Here is a 9,331-nt window from a genome sequence, read left to right on the forward strand (position 1 = left end):
TCAACTTCTTCATAGAGAAAAATTTATACTTGGTCAAACTTATAACATATTTTTGTTAATTAACCTAGTTCCTTCTAGGACATACGTTAAAAGAGTGTTAACCCAGTGCATGAATCATATGTAGAGTATAAAATATTTGCTGAAATTTGTAGCTATAATTAGTTGCAAAAATGTTAGTCCAATGGAAAAATATTAAATAAGTCAAAATTGTTTGAAGAACTTAAATTGGCGCATCTATCCCAGCAGAAAACAAAATACGCCTGCTAGACCTAAAATCCAAAATTTACGACAACGCTATCAATATAATGGATCATAATCGCTTGTAATTCTCTTAAGCAAAATTCTTCGACATTATTAATTTTTAGGTATTAGAAATATTAACTTCGACAGTTAAGCAATCCTTGTAATTTTATTACTCGTTTCTTTTTCTGGTTAAATTTATTAATCGTTATTACAATCTAATCACACATAAAATGCGTTAGTTTGTGATTTTATTTCAGAACTGTCATAGAATCAGCTAATACAATACAACTTAGGGATAACGCCAAGTCTGCCAATCGGAGATATGATTGAAAAATGATTTGTTCAACTTCAACATCACATTCCACGTATTTAGGCATATCATCTAGTATGAATTATGAATTATTGCGTATGCAATTGAAACTGCATTTTTTTTTGAGAAAGTTGAAAGCCGCTATCTTTAATAGTAACCCAAAAACAGAAACAAACTTCAACACATATTGAGGCGTTATAACGAGTTATAACATATAACGAATGCCTTTGAGTTGTTCATTCATTACACCCTAGTACATTTTATGCGTTATTTATTTGTGCGGCATCCGTCCTATACTTTTAAACATATTGACAAAAGGTCATATATCCTTTGCTTTTATTCCTGCCGAACATTAAAAAAATATAAATAATAATAAAAAGAAAATACAATTGTCTTGTTTAGGATTAAGAACGAATTTTATGCTTGAAATCTGCTTGCTTTTGTAATCCTAAAAATGGAGTTCACACAAATAAGATAAAAACGAAGACATATTCATGTTCTATAGATGTGATTATTGAGTTAAATACTTGTTTGTGTTAATGCATCCAAAGAAGTTTATAAAGATACATGACTAGTCCACCCATTGTCATAACTCATAATTAGAGGTAGCTTATTATTTCAAGCAAGAATGAGAAAAACTGTCCCAACTTCTATTACTTAACTCTAAAAATTTTAACAACGAGAAATTGGTAACTGGAAAAGGGCAACAGCTTTCTTGAGTCACACAGACGTGCAAAACAGCAAATCAGATTTCAGAACCAGATATACATGTTTAATTGTTTACATAAGTAATCTCCTACAAAAGCAAAGCTGCCAATTGCACCAAAGGATGCAAAAATTATTGTCTCAAAACTGTAGGAGATAAGAGACAAAACTCGATATCAAGGGTCATTGGCACTGACGTCCCTATTTTGTGCTGATCTTTAACTTTTGTCCCTCATAACAAATAATATTTTCGCGGAGCATAAGCTTATATTTTCGCACCATAACATACCACAAGTTATGCCCCGCATGACTTTTGCCCTTATAAAAGTTATGCCCTACTAGCATAAGTTCGATTGCTAAAGGGCAAAATTAAAGATCAGCCAATTTGAAGAGCAAAAATTAAAGACCAGCCCATTTGAAGGGAAATCGTGCAATTTTATCTGATATCAAACAAAAAATCAAAAGAAACCTATAGAAAAACACATAAATATGCCCATGAAAATGTAATACGCTTACGGTCAAGCATGGGCGGAGTAACCCCTACAGGTTCAATAAAAATCAGTACCTTTGGTTCAAACCTTGTATTTATATAAAAATTATTCAATATATATAAATACTTTTACCAGAGGATTATGGGTCAAATTCCGTTAAGTATAAAGCGGCTTTGATCAAAATGTACAAAAAAAAAAAAAAAAAATCTCATTTTGATATGTGATTTTTTGCAAACAAAGAGATCAACTTGATAACCATCAACACAAGATCCTATCTATAAATTCAATCAGTGACCATCTTTTCAAAATTCACCAACCATGAGTAATCAACAGATTTGGAAGCCTATCTAAGTTGACAAATAAAAGAAACAATTCCATCGATGAAACAGTGATAATGATAACACATAAAAATAAAATTATAAAACCAAGGCATCCCATCAATTAGTTAAAATAGTGATGTAACTGCACAAACACATCTTAGTGTTATCTGAACAACTTGCTTGAGATAGAAGCAAGCATCACAACTAATTTCCATGTCCCTTCACCTTCAATCATTATCAGTGGTTCTACATAGAGGATAACAAATTCACAATGTCATTTAGAAACACTTCCACAAGATGTCAAAGTCTGAGGTTATAATCAAACGGCAGTTGATAGGGGCTGAGACTCACAAGTGCTTCTTTTTGGTTTACCATCCGGAGTTCAGTACCCACATTCGAGCCCCGACTAATCTAAGGTTCGTGCCCCATAAGACTCATTTAAGGGGGAAGACACTCCCTAACAAAGATCTGAGACCTCTAATTAAGATGGAGAGATCCTAACTATCCCATCACAACCCTTGTTGGTACTCACAAGCGCTTAATCAGCCTCAGTCAAGAGTAGCTAAAGAACTCAATAGGATTTGTTAGATTAAAAAGTTTGGATATGGTTATAAGGTTATTTCAAAATCACAAATGGTCTATAAGAATCCAAACCTACATAGAGGGTAAACCTATATGTGAACTTCTTGTGCAGTATTTTTGAAGGGAGAGAGATCAATTATTGACAACGAATTGCTTGCGGAGTTGTGGTTTCATAAAGCATTGTTGCAGAATTTATTGTAGAAAAATTCGAAGTAGGAGTGATCTTGATGTAGCTAGATGTGAAACTATTATTGTTGATGATTTAGTTAGGTTTAAATTTTACTTGAGAGAGAACAAATAATTTGATTTGACATTATTTAATTTGTTCACAATACTTATATATTGTTAGTTTTTCTTTGGTTACGCTATTAAAAGGTATTTACTTTACATACATTTCATGTTTCTAAAGATTGACAATTATGAATGTACAAATTGAATACAAATATGCCATGATAAAATAAATATAAAATTGAAGCTAATATTAATTTAAATGTTGAAAATTTTACTGTGAAATTCGCAATTTCTTGTAGTGAGAAAGTTGCTTAACCGAGTTGCTCCAGAAGTCCGTATAATAATATCTGGATAAGGACAAACTGACATGTACATATGTCTGTCAACATTTGTCACACCAATAAGGTGTTCATCGTTGTCCTTCCCGTTTTCTTTGGGTCCAATTAAATTGCCGCCAGCATTAATTGCTTCTAGTTTTCTAATCTCATCCCATTTTTCTTCACAATATTCTTGAACAGCATGCACAATCTCATCTGTTGAAATGTAGGCAATACAAATAGATAATACAGCTTTTGAATTACATGCTGTCTTTACCATTAGCCCTCTCGGCTGCTGACCTGACAGGGTCACTCTGAAGTTTTAGGTTCCCTTCAAAGTAAATCCTAATCCCAAGGCGGTTTATAATGCTCTCCTCTTTAATTATTTCATCAATCTTTTCCTGCATCAGTTTCATTAGTGATACAACTTCTTCAGGCCTTCGTTTTAAGTTATGAACGCTGAAGGCATAAACAGTTTGTATTTACCAAGCTCGTAACAATATCTTAGCATGTTGATAAGAGCTGAAAATCCTGCCCTATGTCCATCACTATCTAGATGTGACGAGGAACAGGACCCGCATTAAGTACAGAAAATATACATTGGCGAAAAAAACTGCTAATATTTTCAAATAGACGGCCCACTCTTTTGCCGTTCACACCTTCAATATCAACCCTCCAACTAGTGCTAGATCATGCACCAAGATCAACCCAATCAAACATTAGAGAATTTAGTCTCAACTAACAGCCCATGGTAGCATGAAAACAGAGCCGAATAAAATTAATTCTTTTCAGCCGTTAAAGTGAAATGCAGAGCAAGAGAAAACATCAGGGAAGTAAGTTGATGAGCTACTTACAGACATGCACTAGACTCCAAGTTTTTTATAATGGCTTCTTGAACTCTATAGCAGGATAGCTGTGTTTCAGATGGCCTAATGCATTCTCCATGTCTCAATAATATTCTTTGGAATTTCTTGATTTTCTCCTATTTTTAGAAATAGCTTTGGAATTTTCTAAATAGAAAGAGCGGAAGCTTAGTACACCGGGCTCCCTTTTTTTTTTAGCTTTTGAAATTTTCCGTCAGTTATCAAAAAAAGGAACTATCTTTTAATACATTCATGGAAAGATTCTCTTTTTAGATTCTCTTTTACAACATTTTCTTGCTGCTTGGAGTTTACCTTTTGCTGAAAGTGCAATGAGCATTATAATGAATTTACTAACATTAGTTAAAGGGTAGCCCGGTGCACTAAGCTCCCGCTATGCACGAAGTCTAGGAAGGGCGCAGGCTTACCCTGCATTTGCTAACATTGGTTGTGCTCATAAAACTGTGGCAATTTTTAGAGGCTTTTTCAATGTTTCAGCAAAAGGAAGGCATTAAACTAATGCTAATTATGTAAACAAGAAATGAAATCCAAATTTATATTTATAAACTAAATAAAAATAAAAGAAATCAAATAATGAACTTCAACCAAGAAAGAGCGGATTTTTATCGGAGAAGAGAAAGATCTAAGGCTATGACCACTAACAATCTAGTTGAGTCTTCAAATCGTTCTACCTATGGGTTACTAGTTGACGGGTTGATATTAACTTTATGAGTATCTTCCGAGTTGCTTATAAGCTTGTAGATGCTACTATAGTGCCTATATTTCTATAGTCGCCAGAGATAACAAGAACGCATTTATATCTTTGTATTCAACAAGAAAGGCCAAAGCGTATATTCCTATCCTCATTAGCGAAACGATTAATCGAACAAGCTATATTTATTCTTATTACGCATGCAAATTCCCTATTCCTAGTTCAATTCACACGCCACAAATAGTGTCTAACTATTTCATCAAACAATTAAGATCAAGAATAAATAAATAACCCAAAGATGGAAAATCAATAGATATAAACAATAATCAAACGTCAACTTCCATGTTTGGGCCAAAACCTTAGAACTAAAGGGTTTAGCTCCACACAGACATGGAAGAAAAATAACAAATCATCCGAATAAAAACGTAAAAATAAGTATTACAGAGAAGAAAAGATAAAATCCTGTAACTCCGGCCTCCACGGCGGCTCCAAGCTCTCTCTAGGTCCAAAGTTATGAACTCCGTGTTTCAAGTTATCTAAAGTTTTGTAAAAATTGTGACTTATGGAATATTTATAAGTGTAGGAAAAAGTCAAATAAAATAACTGAGTCCAAAATAAAATAGGAAGAGTTAGAATTTCAAACATCCCCTTTACACGTGCACAGTGCATAGCAATAAATTGGAGTCTGGAACTTAATTGACCCAAAAACTAAGCAAGCAAACCAAAATGCCCCCCAAAAAAGAAGAAGTTACATCACTACCTTTTGCGCAGGAAATTCCTGCCCAAAAGGACTTAACAGTTAACGGCGCTATTAAGTCCTTTTGCGCAGGAATTTCATGAGCAATAGGGGTTAATTATTTACTATTTACAACACTATGCTCGCTTTTGGCCGCTTTATATAATACACTTATATTGCACTATATTTTGACTGCAAAATATGACATATCTATATAACGGAATTTTTATATAACTCATTCGGTTAAAAAAATTCACATTTTAAATATGCATAATTCAAGATGCTTCATTAAATAAATACATCATTCATTACAATAACAAAATACTTAAGATTCATAAATTGTCTCAAATTCAAATACATCAAGAAGAATTAAAATACATTCATAAAATCACGAGGTTCTTCAACCACAAGAGGCTCTTCCACTACGAGAGGTTCTTCCACTATGAGAGGTACATGCACTACCACGGCCCCGTAAGTTATATAAACGCTTATCATGGCCAAACTCCATACACGTTGAGCACCTTCGAGATTATGTCCTATCGGGAACATCCATTTGATTATTGTTACACCTCAGAAAATCTTCCGTTGGTACGCGGGTGAATGACCCAGTGATGAGCACGAGTGTATGATGTTTCCATGAGTAAGAAACGACATTTGATGACCCTAAATAAGATTCCAAACGCAATCGCAATAAGAGAGAGGTTATGCTCCATAATGAATAATTATAGGTTTTGGAAATGTGAAAAGTTGCAAGTTTGCATTCTGGCCAGTGGTCGTAAAATGAAATACGGACCGTAAAGTGGTATACGGTCCGTAAGCTGCCATGTCGTATTGTGGCTTCCAAAACTTCAAACTTTCTGCCAAATGATCAATGGTTAAATACGACCTGGAATACGGACCGTAAAGTGGTTTACGACCCGTAAACCATGATCGTAAATCACCATGTCCCAGCCTGAGTTTCTGGTTCTGTTATGATTAAATACGACTACGAAGGACGGTCCGTAAACTGGAATACGGACCGTAAACCAAGTTTACGACCACTGTGCACTTCAAATCAGATTTTTAAGACATTAAATAAGGGGACCAATGCTTATTTCATTTCACTTCTACATCACTCCCCTTCTCTCTAAAACATCTCTCTACATATATTCCACAAGTTTTCAAGGGTTTTTAGCGATCAACAACACAAAATAAGTGAATCAAGTGTAAGCAAACCCATTAAAGATCATTCAAGTCAAGAAATCCAAATGGAGAAAAACTAGGGTTTTTGCTCAAGTGGAGTATTTCGACTAAGGCTTGTTCCTACAACATCTAAGGTAATATTTATGGTATTTATATGTTGTTTAAGGTATTTGGAAGTTGAAATTCTTGGATTTTAGAAGAGTATAGCAAAATGGGTCATGAAAGATGAATAGTGACGTTTTGAGAAATAGTTTGAATTGAATCATGATTGTTGTTGTGTTGTGAAATGAATGGGTTATAAATGACGTTAAGATCATGAAATAGGCATTGTATGTGAAGGGACGAAATCGTGTGTTATGGTCTTGAATATGGAAAATTGGAAGTGAATTGAGAATATGGATAATGTAGATGACTAAAGGCTATTGTTATGATATTGTAAATGTATTGTTGACGTTTGGGAATTGAATTACGATATGGAGGAATGTTGTATAAATAAAGGAAATGCTGTTCGATTTTCCATAGCTTTAGCCATTTATGCTATTTGTCAATTCTAACGATAGTATGACTTTGATGAAGGTATAAACGCAAGCGTGGAAGGGAACGTGCAAGTGTTATATAGTCGAACGAAAAGGTATGTAAGGCTAACCCTTCTTTCATAAGGCATGGTTCTTTGGCCAAACGTCTAATTCTCCTATAAGACTATGATTCCCTTCAAACGATTTGATTCTCCGAGCTAGTAAGCTCCCGATGCTCGATGTGCTACGATTGTACTAAGTTCCTCGTATGGCGAGTAATCCTATAGGGTAGATGTAATGATAATGACAATGATAGTAATGATGATGAGAATAAAATGATGCTAAAGATGCTTATGAGCTATTATATGTATGTGTGCCTATGAAGGGCTATAATAAGACCCCGAGCTTATGACGCCAGGTAAGAATATATGTATATGAATATGTATAGAGTATGTATATGATTATGAAACGCGTGCGCACTTCTGCAGAAGGTACGGATAACCCTGAAGCCTTGGTAGGGCCAGGTATGTATGACCTTGAGCCTTGGTTGGCCAAGTATGTATGAAACACCGAACCTTTATGGTCGGGCACGCTATAGCTATATATATATATGTGTGTGTGTGTGTGGGTATATGACATCAATATGAGTACGAATATGTTATAAAAATGAATGTGAACGTAAATAAATACGGATATGGATGTATGTACACGGATACGCAATAGAAATGGAATGTCCTTGTGGAAAGCAAGTAAGTGCTATGACGACGATATTATTATCTCCCATGTTATGCTATCTCATATGTTGACTCTTAAGCTTTCATATTGATATTGATCATGCTTTACATACTCGGTACATTCTTCGTACTGACTTCCTTTTGTTTGTGGACGCTGCGTCATGCCCGCAGGTGCACAGGGAGACAGGCTCGATCCATAGCTATATTTTCAGGGACTACATAGCGGAGCTCCATTTCATTCGGAGCTATAGCTTTTGGGTACTTATTCTTTTGTGTACATAATTATGGGCATAGCGGAGTCCTGTCCCGCTCATGTGATATGTTATAACCTTCTTAGAGACTCGTAGACATGTGTATGTGGTTAGATGTGTTTGGCCTTGTCGCCCTATATTTTTGTATGTCATTTTGTTGGCCTTGTCGGCCCATGTACATTGATGTGGCATAGATGCCTGTGATGATATAAGAAATGTTGGCGTCCAATTGGGACTAGTATGATTGATGGCCAGAATGCATGATTTGGTTTATGGCTCACCTAGACATTATGTGAAAGTATGTTAAAGGGGTGCCCGGGTGGGGTAGCGCCGGGTGCTCGTCGCGGCCCTAGTCGGGTCGTGACAATTATGAATCCGAGTTTGTGCGTTAACACTCATTTTATGGATATACTCCTTGTTAGTAATCATTGAAAATGACTCGTTTGGCCAATAAGACGGATCACCAAGTGGGTAGAAACTACCGCCATATGCTTTAATATAACTTTTGACATTGTACTCCGATGCCACATAATTTTATACCATTTTTCCTATTGTCTTGAAACACTTGATGGCATGAGAACACGCATGTGGTATGATTTCCACTTACCACAACTACACGTTCTCGTGCACTCATAAACAATATGAATGTTTCCTCCCCGACCTTGGTAATAACCTGTCTTGACTTGATACACATGTTCAGCATGGTTATACTCTACTATCTTGTGTAGCTCACGTTTTTTCCTATGATGCTCGAACATTTTTTCAGGATTTGGCATCCATTTCCCACCATCTGCTAATATGGCTTTGGCATGTCTTGTTCTAGTCACAAACCACTCCGCAACTTTCTTGTAAATCATTCCCATAATTGTAGTAACGGGCAGTCCCTGAGCAGATTTTAGCAAACCATTGAATGACTCCGAGCTGTTTGTTGTTAGCATCCCCCATCTCCTGCGTTCTTCCGCATGTAATGTCCATTTGTCAACGTCAATTTCCTTCAACCAATCATATGCTTCCGGCTTTACTACCTTGATCATCTTCATCCGTATAAGAAACTTCTTTCCTTTGTGCTCTATTGCAGCTGCCCACATCAATTTGTTTAGTGTGTTGTTTCCAAATTTTGTTTAAAAATTTGCCTTTATGTG

General features: G+C 35.5%; 1 pseudogene; it reads right to left on the reverse strand.

Moving 5' to 3' along the window:
* Positions 1–3,025: 3,025 nt before the first annotated feature.
* Positions 3,026–9,277, reverse strand: LOC132631166 (dehydrodolichyl diphosphate synthase CPT3-like; annotated as a pseudogene).
* Positions 9,278–9,331: the final 54 nt, after the last annotated feature.

The sequence above is a fragment of the Lycium barbarum genome, chromosome 3 (genome assembly GCF_019175385.1).
Source record: "Lycium barbarum isolate Lr01 chromosome 3, ASM1917538v2, whole genome shotgun sequence".
Classification (NCBI taxonomy): Eukaryota; Viridiplantae; Streptophyta; class Magnoliopsida; order Solanales; family Solanaceae; genus Lycium; species Lycium barbarum.